Genomic DNA, 14,549 nt, shown 5'->3' on the forward strand with positions numbered 1-14,549 from the left:
TCATATCAAATAGGATGATCCTCCTCATGAACATTGACAAAGAGGATGTGGAAGTCTGTGCCAGTTACAATGGGTAAATGGCAGGGGACACTCTAGTGATGGACGAAGAGAACAGTGTCCTCATTTCCAGAGATCAGTAGGTGGAGCTCATATTTGTTTTAAGTTTAAGTCATATAAGTTTTGTTTGTAGTGGTTTTCTAGCTCTGTTTACAAATATATATAAATAAATAAGAAGGGAGAATGGATTTCATTTGGTTGTGTAGCACTCATGTCTGTGTCAATGATCTTCAAACTGTGGCATTTCCTTTAATATTAATTAATTTTCCGGGACAGGATTTAGTGAAACCTCGAAGCAACAACGCAATGAAAAAGCCTCGGAACAAAATGAGTTCGGTTTATTGCAGAACTGTCTTTGATCTACGAGAAACAATTCATGGAAGCAATAAAAAAAAGGCCTTTAAACGGGTTGAGGGAGATCAAGGAAACAGACTTTTGACTCTGTAACTCGACAGGGAAGTAAAACACCTTAAATCTTCCATCTCAGCCACTCCATTTTCAGCTGCGGATAGATCCTTTATCTTTATGTGTCGGTAGTAGTAAAAGATTAAAGTTGTCTGTGCGCAGTGTGGGTCAACTCTAGGTGGTCCGGCTGCACAGACCTCACAGACATTCCAGCCAAAATAAGCAGCATTGCTGAATCTTTATGGGAGATCATTGATTTTCCTGTGCTCGTCTCTGTCTCTGACGGAGCCTTATAAACTGTCGGCATCAATAAAGATTTGTCTTTCTGATTTATACTGCAAGCTGAGTTCAGTCAGCGTCTTCAATGTCATCTTTGCACCAGCTGACTATGATGGTTTTTGCTCTTACCTGCGGTGATTAATCCTCTCACGGTGTTTGATGGACGCACGGCAGACGTTCAAGGTCAGGGAGCCTCTCCTTTCAATAAGCTGGAGTGCTGGTTTATATCAATCATTTCTGTGGAAGCGAAAAATATCGGAATTGAAGTGCAATCATGATAAATAAAGGGCGCAAATATGGCAGTTTGTCATAATGTTGCACTGATGGATGGAAGGAAATGAGTTGATTCAGCTTTTCATGGGTCGGAATCGTTATATCGTTATGTGTATATATATCTATATATATAGAAATATATATAGATATATATATATCACTATATTACGGCAACGAAATTTCAGCCTGAGGCCTCCGGTTTCCAAAAACAAAACTACATACATGTCCAAAAATAAAGCAGCCTGACAGCACCAGGAACGAAACTGTTCCTGAATCTGGTGGTTCTGCATCGGATGCTGAAGTATCTATTGGTATCTATTGATGATTTCTAGTTAAAATACTGTGCAACACACGCTTTATTTTGGGTGAAATACGACAAAACAGTTTCAGTTGTTTGCTTTTAAATTTAATTTAGTTTTTTACTGGTGGCAACTCAGAAGATTTATAATTGAATAGAAAAAAAAAAGAGTCACAAAACAAACAGAAAGTGGAGCAGGATTGAAACTATTAAAAATACTCAAAGATTCTAATATTACATTTTTTTCTCTCTTATGCGATTATGAAACTAATGCCAATTCATCCCTCCATTTTCATTTAACTTGTTCCATTGTTGATTTATCAATGTTTATAGTCTTGGGCTAAAAAGGCTTCCTGAAACAGTGTCCTGGTGTTCAGAGTCCACTAGATGGCAGTCTCTGCTCCAAAATCGTTAGATTTCGACACCCACTGCAATTTTTCAGCTCTGAAAATAAGGACAGTTTATTGAATTCGTTCAATTGTTGAACAAACTTCAGCATTAGATTAGCTATTGTTAAACTAATACTTTAATTGTCTTGGATTTTGGTCGAGGTAAAGTGACAAAAACTTCATAGTTTGGTATTATTACACCACATAAAAATTTATGATTGAAAAAAAAAAATATATAGCATGACGATGGCATTTAGAGATTCAGCTGGAGGCGGGAATACGGCAGTGTGAACATGCTGTGCCTACAGCGAGTTAGAGTGAGAGTGGGATTCCAGAGTCAGGAACCAATATGAGGATCAGAAATGAACATTTCTTGAACCATTTCTAAATGGTAACCGGTTCTCAATGCCCATCCCTGATAACATTCCACCTCATATGCTGCACTGACATAAGTAAATGAATATATTTCTCAGCCAGTTGCTGCGAGTATGGAAGAGAAGTCAATAATAATATAATATTTTTTTTATCTGAATAATATATATCATGTGAATATAATATGTAATGTATCTTTATGCAAAAGGATGACTGTCAAGATACAGAAGAGGATGAAATAGGTTTGACAGTATCATCACATGCATTTCATTTGTTTCGATTTTGTCCTTATTTCCCCTTGAAACGTGCCTGTGAGCATGGATTCAATGTTAGTATCTTCTCTACACGTCGGGGCGATGAGGCTCCTCATTTTCCGAGGCCTCTAGGTGGCGCTCTCTTCTCTAGAAACTTTAGAGAAGCCATCAATTTCAATCTGACAGCATGACCTACTGGCATGAATGAGGAAACTCAAATGCGGACACTGTTTCATGACGCTTCATCACTAGTGGAGGTTAGCAGAGGGTTTGGATTCCAAGTCTAGCTCAGTTTGGGAATTTTTCTGTGCAATTTGGTGAACTGTCACCCCTTATAAATAGAGCGACTTGCAGTGAAATCCGCGTCTGAGACTTCAGAGGCCTTGCTTGTATTTAACACGGTCTTTACTTTCACTTCTGTCTTGACCTTCCTCTCGTCCTCTGTGTTCACTCCAGGATTCTCCGAGTGCGGCTCCGCTCACCTCTGCTCGAGCCTCGCTCCATCAACTCTCCATGTTTACGTGCTTGCATGTTTTGATCGCTGACTCAGCTGCCCCGCTGTCTCTACCACCTGGGTGTGAGTTGCGAGAGGCCAAGGATGGCTGTTGGAGACAAACGCTGACGTTTCTCACCTCAATCTGAAGGCTTCCAAAGTCTTTCCGAGGTTGTGGAGGGTTGTTTACTGCCTGGGAAGTGATTTTGGGGAGTGTCTGGTGGAGGGCAGGAATGGAACTGAAATGAAATAGTTTCAGGCTGCCTTCTCCTCTCATCCTTTAAGTTAGGTGACACTTTGAAACAGAAGCGTTATAGATCACACATGATCATCTGCCATTTTCCTGTCTCTGAATTCCTTTTTCCAAATTGTCTTTGTGATGACCCTTCGCCTGCGTGACATGCTGTACATCAGAGAAAGAAGATACAACGTCATGAAAGTGCTTGCCTGGCAACTCAACTATATCATACAGATGCAGCATGCAGTCAATGTTTTTTTTTTTTTTTTTTTTACAGATTTGAAAGCATGGCATTCAAATGTAAATTATACTTTATCATTTATCGGTATTTTGCGTAAATAAGTAAAAGAACCTTGGGAAGTTTGGATTTTAGCTGTTGATTTCTATAAAAAGTTAAGACGCAAAGAGCCCTAGGGCAGAGCTTGATATTGTGTTTGGAAACAGCAGACTGTTAATGACTGTTATGACTGTGCAAGTTTCACACACATATACACACACGCGCAACTTCATCTCTCATAACAAGCCTCGGAGTGGATTTCGCCAAACAAAACAAGTCTGGTTAGAAGTGGACAGAGTTTTAGCTTGAGGCCGGCAAAGTGCCACAACAGCAAGCTAAAGTGTAACAATAACAACAACTGTATCGTCGAGAGCTTTCTCTTCTTCTTCTTAAATAATTCATGAAAGAAATCCTCCCACTTCCACCCTCCCTCAAAAAAAAAAAAAAAGAAACACATCTATCCAGACTTTGGAAAAATGTCAGATGGGAAAGCTTAGTGAATTTGAGGTGCAATAGCCCACGACTATTGTGTGACTTTCTAGTTAAAATACAACAAAGAACTCGCCTGTGTAAAGGATGGAGTCCGCAGCACTTCAGTACTGGGACCTGCTAAACACACACCAGACTCACTATTACAGCCCTGCCTTCTGGTTCAATAACTCCTGAACCGTTGTATGGGTTATACCCTTGTAATGGGTTGAACATGTATATTGACTATGAAAAAGAAAAGTTCACTGAGGAATGAGACCAAGATTGGTGTTGTCAGAGAGACCACCAGGCTGCTCAGTCCTGCGCAGACTGGACAACTGACAACTGACAAATGGCCGAAGGAAATGGCAGACATTTACAAAAAATAAATAAATCAACAACTGAAATGCTATTGTTGGAGGCAGTTTGGTCGTGCCCCGCTTTGTTCTCTGGACACGGCGTGTATTACAGTACAACACTAAGTGACGTTTTAGATCGACTCTGTTGGCAGAGCTGCGGACACGCAGGCAAAAACAATGCATTTTTAGCGCTTTAAGATAAATAAAACGCTTGTGATTTCATCGGTTTGAAGTGATGATAGGAGGTTGGCGGCTCTGCAATGATGCCATGACTTTTAAAACAATTCCCTCTGCCTCCTAAACATTTAATTCCATTTACTAGTGATGGGCTGATGAGGCTTTCAGAGTTCAGTGGGTGGCGCTCTCAGTTTAAAAATGATGTGAGGTTTCACTGAAATGGCTGTTCAAATCCAAAGTTTTAAGAGCCAAAGGGCCTCTTGAACCCCTGACCTTTTGCACCAATCTGTCTCACCGATCTTACCACTGTCATTGCAGTCTCCTTTTATTACCAGCTGGCGTCCCATTCTTCACAAAGTGAATCAAATGGAACATGTTGCCAAAATCCAATTTCCTGTGTGTTTTTTGTGATTGAATCACTGAAAATTATTGAAATAAAGCATAAAATTGGGACCTTATGACTACATAAGATGGGAATGCTGTTTTGTGACGGCAGCGTGAGATAAAAATGAGATGTTTTTTGGCTTTTACAAAGAGAAGACAGCTGAGTGACAGGCATAGAAAAATGGATAGACTTGAGAGTTTTAGCGTCGCGATAAGGAAGGACATGCAGGTGATCGGTGCAAAATAGAAGCATGTGAAGGATCAGAAGAAGGAGTCTGACTTATAAAAAAAGAGAAGCCAACAGCCCGAGCTTTGTGTCTAAATTGTCCGCAGGTGTGGATGAGACGGTGGTTCTTCGCCAGCAATATACTCGGGTCCAGTCCAGAGTGTCGCCTACTTTCATGGACCAGATTTCAGAGCCTTTTTTTCCAGACTTTTAAAAAGAATAATCTTTCCCTCAACAAAGAAAATGACGACATCGTCCCTCTCTTTTCGACAGAGAAAAATAAAAATCCCTTCATTCCCCATGAATGCCGCGATCCCTGTTTTCCTTCAAATCAAGGCTGTACGCGGCAGAGAATTAATCTTCCTAAGTGAACGAACATGTTGACTTGACTGCGGTCATTAAAAGTGCTCAGCGCTATATCTCTGCATCGGCTTTTATAGACTTTTATAGACTTCAATATCCTGCTGCTGTGTGCGCAGAAAACATTTTTGGCCGCACGGCCGCGACTCTGGCCGCCGTAATGAATTCTATTAAATCATTCACTCCCCCCCATTAAGACGACATTAACCGAGGCCAAAATCTGGAGCAAAGTATACAGAAAGGAAGAAAAACAAACCACTCCAGGAAGAGTGGATTGGTCTCTTTTTAAATTTGGGAAGAGCAGGCTGCTCTTTTATTGGCTGTCACAGTGGACCCCATGCAGCAGGCGAACACAGAGATGAAAAGAGGGGAAGGGAGAAGGGGACATCTCTGTATTGAGCCACTGGAGAGGCTCATCCGGACGTCCTGGGCGAAGCATGAGAAAGAGGCAGAAGAGCGATTGACAGCGGCGTGTTAAGTGTGGCTGAATTTCAATTTGTTGCGTTTGAAAGCCTTTGATGCTTCAGCGCGATCATGTATGAGACCTTCGTGCTCGAGTTCGATGTGTGTGTTTCCAGATGATTCTCTGGAGGCTGCAGAGCGAACACTAAGCAGAGCAGCTATCGTCAGCTCGTGGGCTGCCAGGAAAGTGAAAATGACGGAGAATTTCTGCACAACATCTCCCTGATTAGATATGAACGACATTCAAACGCATCGCTCTGCGCAACATTGTTTAGTTTGGGGTCCGGCCAGACCAGCAGGTTTCGTTCAGAGCGAGATCATGATTTAGGACTCATGTTTACATATGTAAGGGAGTTATCGGCTTTTACCGAAGGTGAAAAAGTGGGTGGCCGCGAATTCATCATGATTTATAACAACAAGCCTCCGTGCTTCTAGATAACCTCTTAATGCCTCTTTCAGTACACAGTTAATCCTCCTGCTGGAGTCATCTGCGTCACTATAATAGATGACATTGTTACTTTCACTCAGTCATTTTGCTCTCTTCATTGATCTGTCTGGCTGCCAGAGGGATTTGCAAACGTGCCTGCCACTCCTGACAGAAATGTAAGATGCTCACATTCTTTTTTTAATTCTACAGTGAGAATAATAATAATAATAAAAATAATTTAAAGCGGTAAATTTATAGCATTACATCCCATACAGCACATCCGTCAAAGGGATTGCCCTGAAGCACTTGAAAACCACTGAAACAAATGTCAGAAGAGTCAGTTTTCTCCGAAACTGTGAATGAAGTTCAGCTTCAGTCAACAGAAGGTACTTGAGAATCACAAGTGCATGTGATCAGAGACACCTGAGCATCTGTCATAATGACAAAAGACCTATGGGAGAGAGACCAGTGAGCTGCTTTGGGAAATCAAAGGCAGCTGATTTAGAAACAGACTTTTAACTACAGTAATTGCAGAGTTAGTGTGCCTTCACACAAATTGATGGTGTGGTTGCCTCAAAAGTCGCATTAAAAGTGTAAGTCAATCTGCTGGGAGCGGGTCTAAACTTAGTTGAACGTCGGCATGTGAGCCCTTTATTGACTGTGGGAGTATATGAAAAGCACAAAAAGAGTCCATCAGATCCTCCACAAACACTGTGAATTTGAGAGACAGCTCCGATCAGCTTCACTACTATTTCACTCCCTCGTCTTGCCAGGATGTCAGTTTTGTTTCTATAACAAAATAGCTTTGTTGAAGCTGCTCTAGATGCTTGGCTGATTGATATTTTCGATCAGCTGAAATCAGAATTGAGGTCAGCGGTGCACCCGGTGTAAAAATGCTCGAGGATCTCTTCTAAACCAGTTTTGAAAACAGTGTCCAGCATCGAGACTGACTCATGAAACAAACCCGCCAATGTTCAGAACTTGAATCATGAACTCCTCACATCTTTTATTGATATGAAAGCGCGCAAAATGCTCTGTTTTTGCATGTGTCCAAAATTCTGACACCACTGCTGGTCTCAGCTGCTGGTTCTTGTCTCCTGTCCTCAAGGGGGATTGGCTCTGTTGGCAGAGCTGTGGACATGCGAAAACAATGCTTTTGGAGCGCTTTAAGATAAATAAAGCGCTTGTGATTTCAATGGTTTGATGTGACCAGTGTCAGCATTTTGGCAGCGTGATGCTCTTTAGGCTGTAAAAAAAAAAAAAAAAAAAAAAAATATATATATATATATATATATATATATACTTTAGTGATTTCCTCACTTAAGAGCAGAAAAAACAACTGTTTTGGTTGTTGCACAATGTACAGATCTTTGATGCCGCTGCTCGAACTCTCAGTCTCATTCGACACATAACACAAGTGTATGAAAATACAAAATGCTTTTTGACCAAAGGTGTTGCCTCTCACTTATACACACAGTGTCTGTTGGAACCTTCCTGACACCACCTCCGTTACTTAAGCTTTGATCAACACGCTGCAGCCAGATGACCCAATGCTCAGTTTTAGCAAGTGGACTTGACACTTCTAACTCAAAGTGCTGCATAAAGCTCTCGAACGCGGGAGGTGATGAAACACGTCTTTTGATTCTGTGTGCTTCATGTTTCTAATAAAACTTGGATGAGACAGGGCTCAATTTCAGTCTCACATCACCTCATTGATCTTTTCGGAGGCTGAGATTCCGCCTTGTTGCTTCTATCTTGGCTATATTTTCTCCTCCTCGCTGGCTTGCAGTGTTACTTTAAGATGCATGGCGGATTTGTGTGCATGTCGATCTATGGAAGAGCCGTGAAAAATAAATTCCATTCTTTAGCCTAGACTAAAGGAGGAACAAGCCCTGTTAATGGCGAGAACAAAAGCATTCTATTCCGCAGTCTTTCAACCCAGGTTGCGTCGGTGTTGGCTGAAGTGCTTCTGAGCTTTGATCCCTTCTCTGCAAAACCTTTGATAATCCTTACATCATGCTCCATTTTACACAGTGTTGTTGGACACATCTATGGTGATCACTGAATTTGAGGCTTGAAACTATGTTATTTTGAAAAACATGTTTCCTAAAAATAAGTTAAATGCATTTTTACATTGAAGTAAAAAGGAAAGTCCATTCTTTTGCTTATATTTGTTTGTCCATAAAAGTATGTATGTATATCATAAAAGTATCATTGTGTCGCTCCACAAAGTTCAAATTTTAAAATCGTTTTTGCATTTCAATTTAGACTTTTCACATTTGTTTAAACGTGACGTCCCCCACTTTAAATCAATTGGAACTTCAACTTGACTGACTGAAGTTGCTTGACTTCACCAGCATATTTTTTTTTTGTTTTGTGAGTATCCCACCTTCAAAATGTGTCTCTCTTCTAGACGATGGTCCCCAAATACCAGACCTCCTCCCTCTTTGTCCTTTCTTTATCTGTAAGACGTTCAAATAACTTTAGTGTGGCTGAAGTTCTCTCATCACCTTCAAGTCCGAGCTTGTCCCCTCTGAGGATTTTCTCTTGATAAGAGGAGCCGAGCCCGGTCCGTCACCACCTCCCACTCAAGCATGTCCCGGACCTAAATGATTGAAACAGGCCACTTCCCCGCTGCTTCAGCTGCTCCCATCCACATCCTCTCAGCCTTATTCTTTTCCCACAATCCCCGTCTTCTCCAGAGTCTGGCCTCCGTCCAACCTTTAGCCATCATCTGCAGCAGACTGATAAGAGCGGTCAATGGTGACTCGATATTAAACATTTCTCACCCATTAGACTTTCAGAACAATCTGCGTAATTGCAGCCATGTAGCCGCTCGCTCTCACAAAATCCTGTCAACATGCGTCTCATAGTTTCCTACAGATGTAACATCATTATGATTCCTACGTGCTTTTGATATTTCGGATAGCAATCTTTCAAGGGCTTTAACGGATTAGGGAAAAATGTTCAATGTTTGACAGAAAACGAAAGCATTTTAAGACAGAAAGTTCAAGAATGTTCATGCTCATAAAGTTGCTGTTGTATTAAGGTTGGCACAAAACCTTCATTCTGCTGCTCAATGCATGTGCCTCAGTTTCAGTTTAACTGTGAGTGTTATCGCTAAATTTGTCAAAGTAAGCATAAAGAGATTTGTATGATTATTTTATTTATTTATTTTTTTTTAAGTTGATTGATTATAAAAAAAACGTCTTGTCTATATATTTGACTTTTAGAGACACAAAACGCAAGCAAATGTGATAAAATCATAGTTATAAATAAATGTATTCCTGACATTTTCAAAAGCAAGACAAGGAGATTAGTCTATGACTCTAACCTCAAATCTTCTTGGTGAATCACAGCCATGCAAATAAAGTGGAATCTTTCCGGGAGAGTCACTGGTAACGCCATGTGTACTAAATCTCACAAATGGAATCTGCTGCTTTAGAAGCTTCTGCAACACTGAGGAAATATAGCTCACATTTTTGTTTCTCACAGACTTTTGTTTTGAGGATCACTAACCTGCAGCAGGAGTCAGCCTTTCACACTGTTGCAATTGTAGCTCAGACTAGCCCATAAGTGCCTTTGACTAGTCAATCTTTATTATTATTATCATTTATAATTGTTATTTATTTATTTATTTCTGTGTTTACTCTTCGGAAACTTCTGTTGGGTGAGAAAACATAAGCAAGCGTTTGAATTGAAGTCTGCACAGTACATGGAGACACACGCACAGTATGCTTCAACAGTCCAGCGTGAAACTGGGAAACAGCGAAAAAAAAAAGTTCAGGGTTAGAAAATGAACGTATCAGACTACTCTAGAGAACAGACCTTAAAGATCAGATGTAAATGACAGACAGCAATAAACAACACAACATGCAGGCACAAGCATTCGCACATTCACTGTATTTTCAGGGATGTAAGTCACATTATTATTATTTTTTTTTAAGTTTTACCAGTCCTGCAACTTAAACTCAGGTGCGACTTATATGTAGGGGTGTCAAACTGTCACTTTAATTGTGATCTATTAATTCATAATGTAATAACTATATAACACATTTATGATATAAATATATATCATATAATAACATTTCTTTTCAATGCGTGAATCCAGCCCTTCTTTTGTCTGTAATTTGTGTTTTTTCTCTTTAAATAATAGATATTGTGAACAAATATTCATACTTCCAGTAGGGCAATACATTGCGATACATCGTCAACTCCACACAATGATAAATATCGGATTGTTCTTGCTCCTTGCTACGCGATACGAAATATGTCGGACGCAAAACACTGTAAGATTAAAGTAGACATGTTTTTGTTCAAAATCAACCCAGTCTTATCTTTAACTTTATAACAGTTGGGACGCAGTAAACAGCTCCAGCTGTCCGCGGCTGCTAACTTGAGTAACTTGCTGGTTGTCACCCCCAGTTCTATATAGGATTCTTCCCTGGCAACAATTGCAGTTTTAGAGGCATCTTATCTCATTTAATGACGTCTTTTTCCTCTATTGTGATCAGCCGCCAGCGGCCTTCATCATTTACCTGACGGAAAGTGGTGACTCATGAAAGCTGGGAAGCTGCCAGTTTGGCTTGGTAAAGCGCAGCAGGATCCCTCTTGTGTCTTTTTACAGTTCTCTCTTGTTAAAAACCTGATCGTGTTCCAAAACCATGATTTCCCTCTTGCAAAATATAATTCTATTCCTAAGCAGATGAACCTCTATATAGTAGAAGAAAGTTTCGCGACATGTTTTCAAATGCCTCTGGAGTGTGAGCTGCATCATACCTGTGTGTTGCTCTGTTTATGAGTGATGTGTTTGTGGCGAACGCTCGGACCGAAGGCTCTTCACCTGCTGTGGGAGCTGGTGGTTGAGTCTTCATTTTGTGACCCACGTGTATCACTGCACCATCAATCGCTCACCAAGCACATGCATTAGTTGACTCCATCAAATGCTAAATCTCCGCCTCTGCTTATATAAGATGCATTCGTATGCTGCCTGAAATCATTTCAGTAATGACCATCAATTCATCCTGGATCAACACTGATCTGTTTCTGCGGCTGCAACGCACCACATTTATAAATCAATTGGCTCTCGCTTGGCCTGCGAGGCCAGACTTCCAAGAATCGTATGATGCGCTAACTAAAGATGGGCAGCATTTCGCTTTCATTCTCCAGATGCTGAGATGTTCCAATTGAGGGTCCAGGATTAGGAGGCTGCCTCATTTACATTGGCCCAAAGTGGCCACCGTAGATCCAGCAAGTCTCACCAAAGACGGATTCATAAGAAAGGATAAATAAGAAGCTGAAATAAAAGCTACATTTGACTTAAAATGCAGGTTAGAATCTCAAAACAAAATGTCGCAGTTGCTCATTTAAACTTCTTTTTTTTTCTGCAAACACATTTGTATTAACTTTATATGCGATCACTGTTAATGTTATTTAAAATGCATCCTGACATTATTATTATTATTCAAGCATTCTGTAATGCATCTGGTTTTGTGGCTAAAAATTGCAGATATCAGTTTGAAATCTCTGAAAAATGTTTGGCATTAACAGAGACAGATAATGAAATCCGTCGAACCAATAGTCCTTTTTTTGAAAAGCAGATTGAGTTGTTTACAGTTAATATGTTCCATAATTTGGGTTAAACTGAAAGTGATAGTCATCGTGTGTCATTTGATTGTTTCTTTTTCAATTTTGTGAATTTACTATAATACTCCTGAGGGTCAAAATGTTTTCTCTATAAATGATATAAAACAAATGAATTCAACCATGAAAAAAATAAAAATAAATTTAGACTTCAGTCAGACTTCTAGTTGAGCATTTGAAACACGGCGCTGTGGCTAAACTTTGACTTTCCATTTTGTCTTTGTCAATTGGTCAATTCCATCATTAAAAAAATATATTGTTAGAGATAAACTAAGTAAATATATTTATTTTAAAAAAGATAACTTCATACTTTATTAGATAGGACCGTCTTTCTCATGCTCTCTGCTCCTCCAGTTTGGGAAAAGTTTGTTTTCTTAGATAGAAATTTAGAAATTAAGAAATTAAGATTGTTTAACAGATGTGGAAACTCCATGCTGTAACATACTCGAGGTAAATAAAAACAGGTCTGACTGATATCATTTGTTCCCTGAGGATGTGAACGCCTTCAGAGGAAACCATTTCCAAATGTCCCTGACAGACTGCTGATGAAGTTGTTTGGCCATAGAAGATGGCACTGCTTTCCCTTAAACACTCCTAGTTTTCATTCAAGCTGCATTTCTTCTGCTGTCGCCCAAAAGTCCCTTCGCTTGATGTTTCCTTTAGTCTGGGTCGACAGCGCCCGTGCAGCACCTCCTGGATCCGAACACTTTGTGTATCGTGTTACTCATAATGCAAAGAATATGTGGCAGTGAAAACACTCGCTCAGTTGTTTTGTCTCGAGAAGGAAACAAGAGAGACGAATAAAGGAAGTGACACAAGCACACACTGTCGAACCTGCGCGCACCACTCCCAACAAAACTATCCAGTGACACTCGGGAACGACGGTGTTTGTTATTCATGTTGAATCGGGGGATCGGAGGAGACAGCTGTTCCCCTCCGAAATGAATAAAAAAAAAGGGCTCCAGTCATAAATATTGCTCCGTCTTTTAGCAGTGATTATTATTCAACACTTTCAATTCTTCAAAGATTTTTTTGCCTTTTCATATCTTCCATCACACAGACAGACACACACACGTTCACCCTTGAAAACATATTTCATTGCAGTCAAATATAATCTCCCAGGTTTAGGCAAATCTCAGTGGACACAGCAACAGCCAACTTGAATTCTTTAGCAGATGTCTGTGTGAAATCTTTTAAACGGGTGTATCGCCAGCGTGTTTTCACTGAGCCCCCAACCGAGAATACATTGCGATCCGGTGCAACGGACATTAACTGAGCATCAGGGATACAGTCGAGGTGATGGAGAGCTCATCCTCACCTATAAGTCTACATCCTGCAAAATATGCTGTAAGAAGAAGAACAAGAAAAACATTATTGTAAGTAGATTTGCTGTCAACTTGTAAGGCCTGGTTACTAACCAACCCTCTCACTGCTTCCCAACTTTTGAAGTTAGTTTCGATTGGTTGTCTGTAAGAGCCATGCCAGTGGTGGGCCACTCAGACCTGAAGTCGCCCTGGTGGTGCAGGTCTTTGTTGCAACCCAAGTCAGACACACACCTTCACCAACAGGTCTCTGGACGCTGTAATCGGTTCATTCTCAGTCTGGTATTGTTTATTTCAGCTGACACCGTGTTGGTTAAACTGTGTGCGCTTCACTGGTTGGAACAAAAACCTGGAATTTGAGGACCTTCACGCCCACTGCTGAGCTAGACTGACGTCGTGACGTGCTGATGAGGCTACTTGAAACATGTTTCTCTGTGTTAGAGGTCAGTAGATCATGCTCTTGGTTTAGAAATTATGGGATGGTCCTCTGAAAATTCTGTTACGTGGAGCCTCTTAAGCCGATCTTTACCCTTCACTACTCAGAGGAGAATGGTAAAGACCCTCCATGTGACATGACAAACCATTTACGGGTGTTGAATCAACTTTGGGACTGAGTGCTGGAGCTGCAGATGGAGAGACATCCTCCACTGGTCACATACAGACAAACACTTTCTCACCCGTACGGGTCCTTGCACACAGCCGTGAACAAACATGAACTTGATTATACACACACTGTCATCATATTAAAGCTCTCGATCTTTCTACTACAAATGTTGTCTTTATAATAGTTGTCCTTTCAGTTTTTATGTGTTTGGTTGTAAAGAACCGGGCGCTGGGGTACGAACATGATAAAACGTTGCGGCATGTTGAATGTTTTGGTATGTGATGCGTCAACAACAAGCGTCTCAATTGGTCTGATGTGCTCTCGAAACTTTGGTAAAATTCACCTTGCTCCAAAGAAACACTATGTACAGTCAAATGGTGGTGAACCTCAGTCATAAAAGGTCATATAGGTCAGTCAGAGAGGCTGCTCTTTCTCTAATTTTAGGACAAAAGCTCAAGCAAAAGCTATGATTTTTCAGAGAACTTCTTCATTGGGAGTCACATAGTTATGATGAAAGTGCTGGCTGCTCATTTCATTTCACACCATCTTTGAGTTATGCTTTTTTTAACTGCTCATAAAAGAAAAATGAAATCACATTCTTTAAGTGTGAAAAGTCTTTTTGGCGATTAACTGTTCCTTTTCCCCTCAGACAGCTGTTCCAATACGTCTCAAGCACAGCCACTGATGTGGAGGAGAGAAATTCTCATTGATATTTTCACTTTCTATCATTTAAATTTTTGTTTCAGTTTAAGCAGAATGTCACGTTAACTTCATAATGTAAT

This window comes from Synchiropus splendidus, chromosome 1, assembly GCF_027744825.2.
Source record: "Synchiropus splendidus isolate RoL2022-P1 chromosome 1, RoL_Sspl_1.0, whole genome shotgun sequence".
In the NCBI taxonomy this organism is placed as follows: Eukaryota; Metazoa; Chordata; class Actinopteri; order Syngnathiformes; family Callionymidae; genus Synchiropus; species Synchiropus splendidus.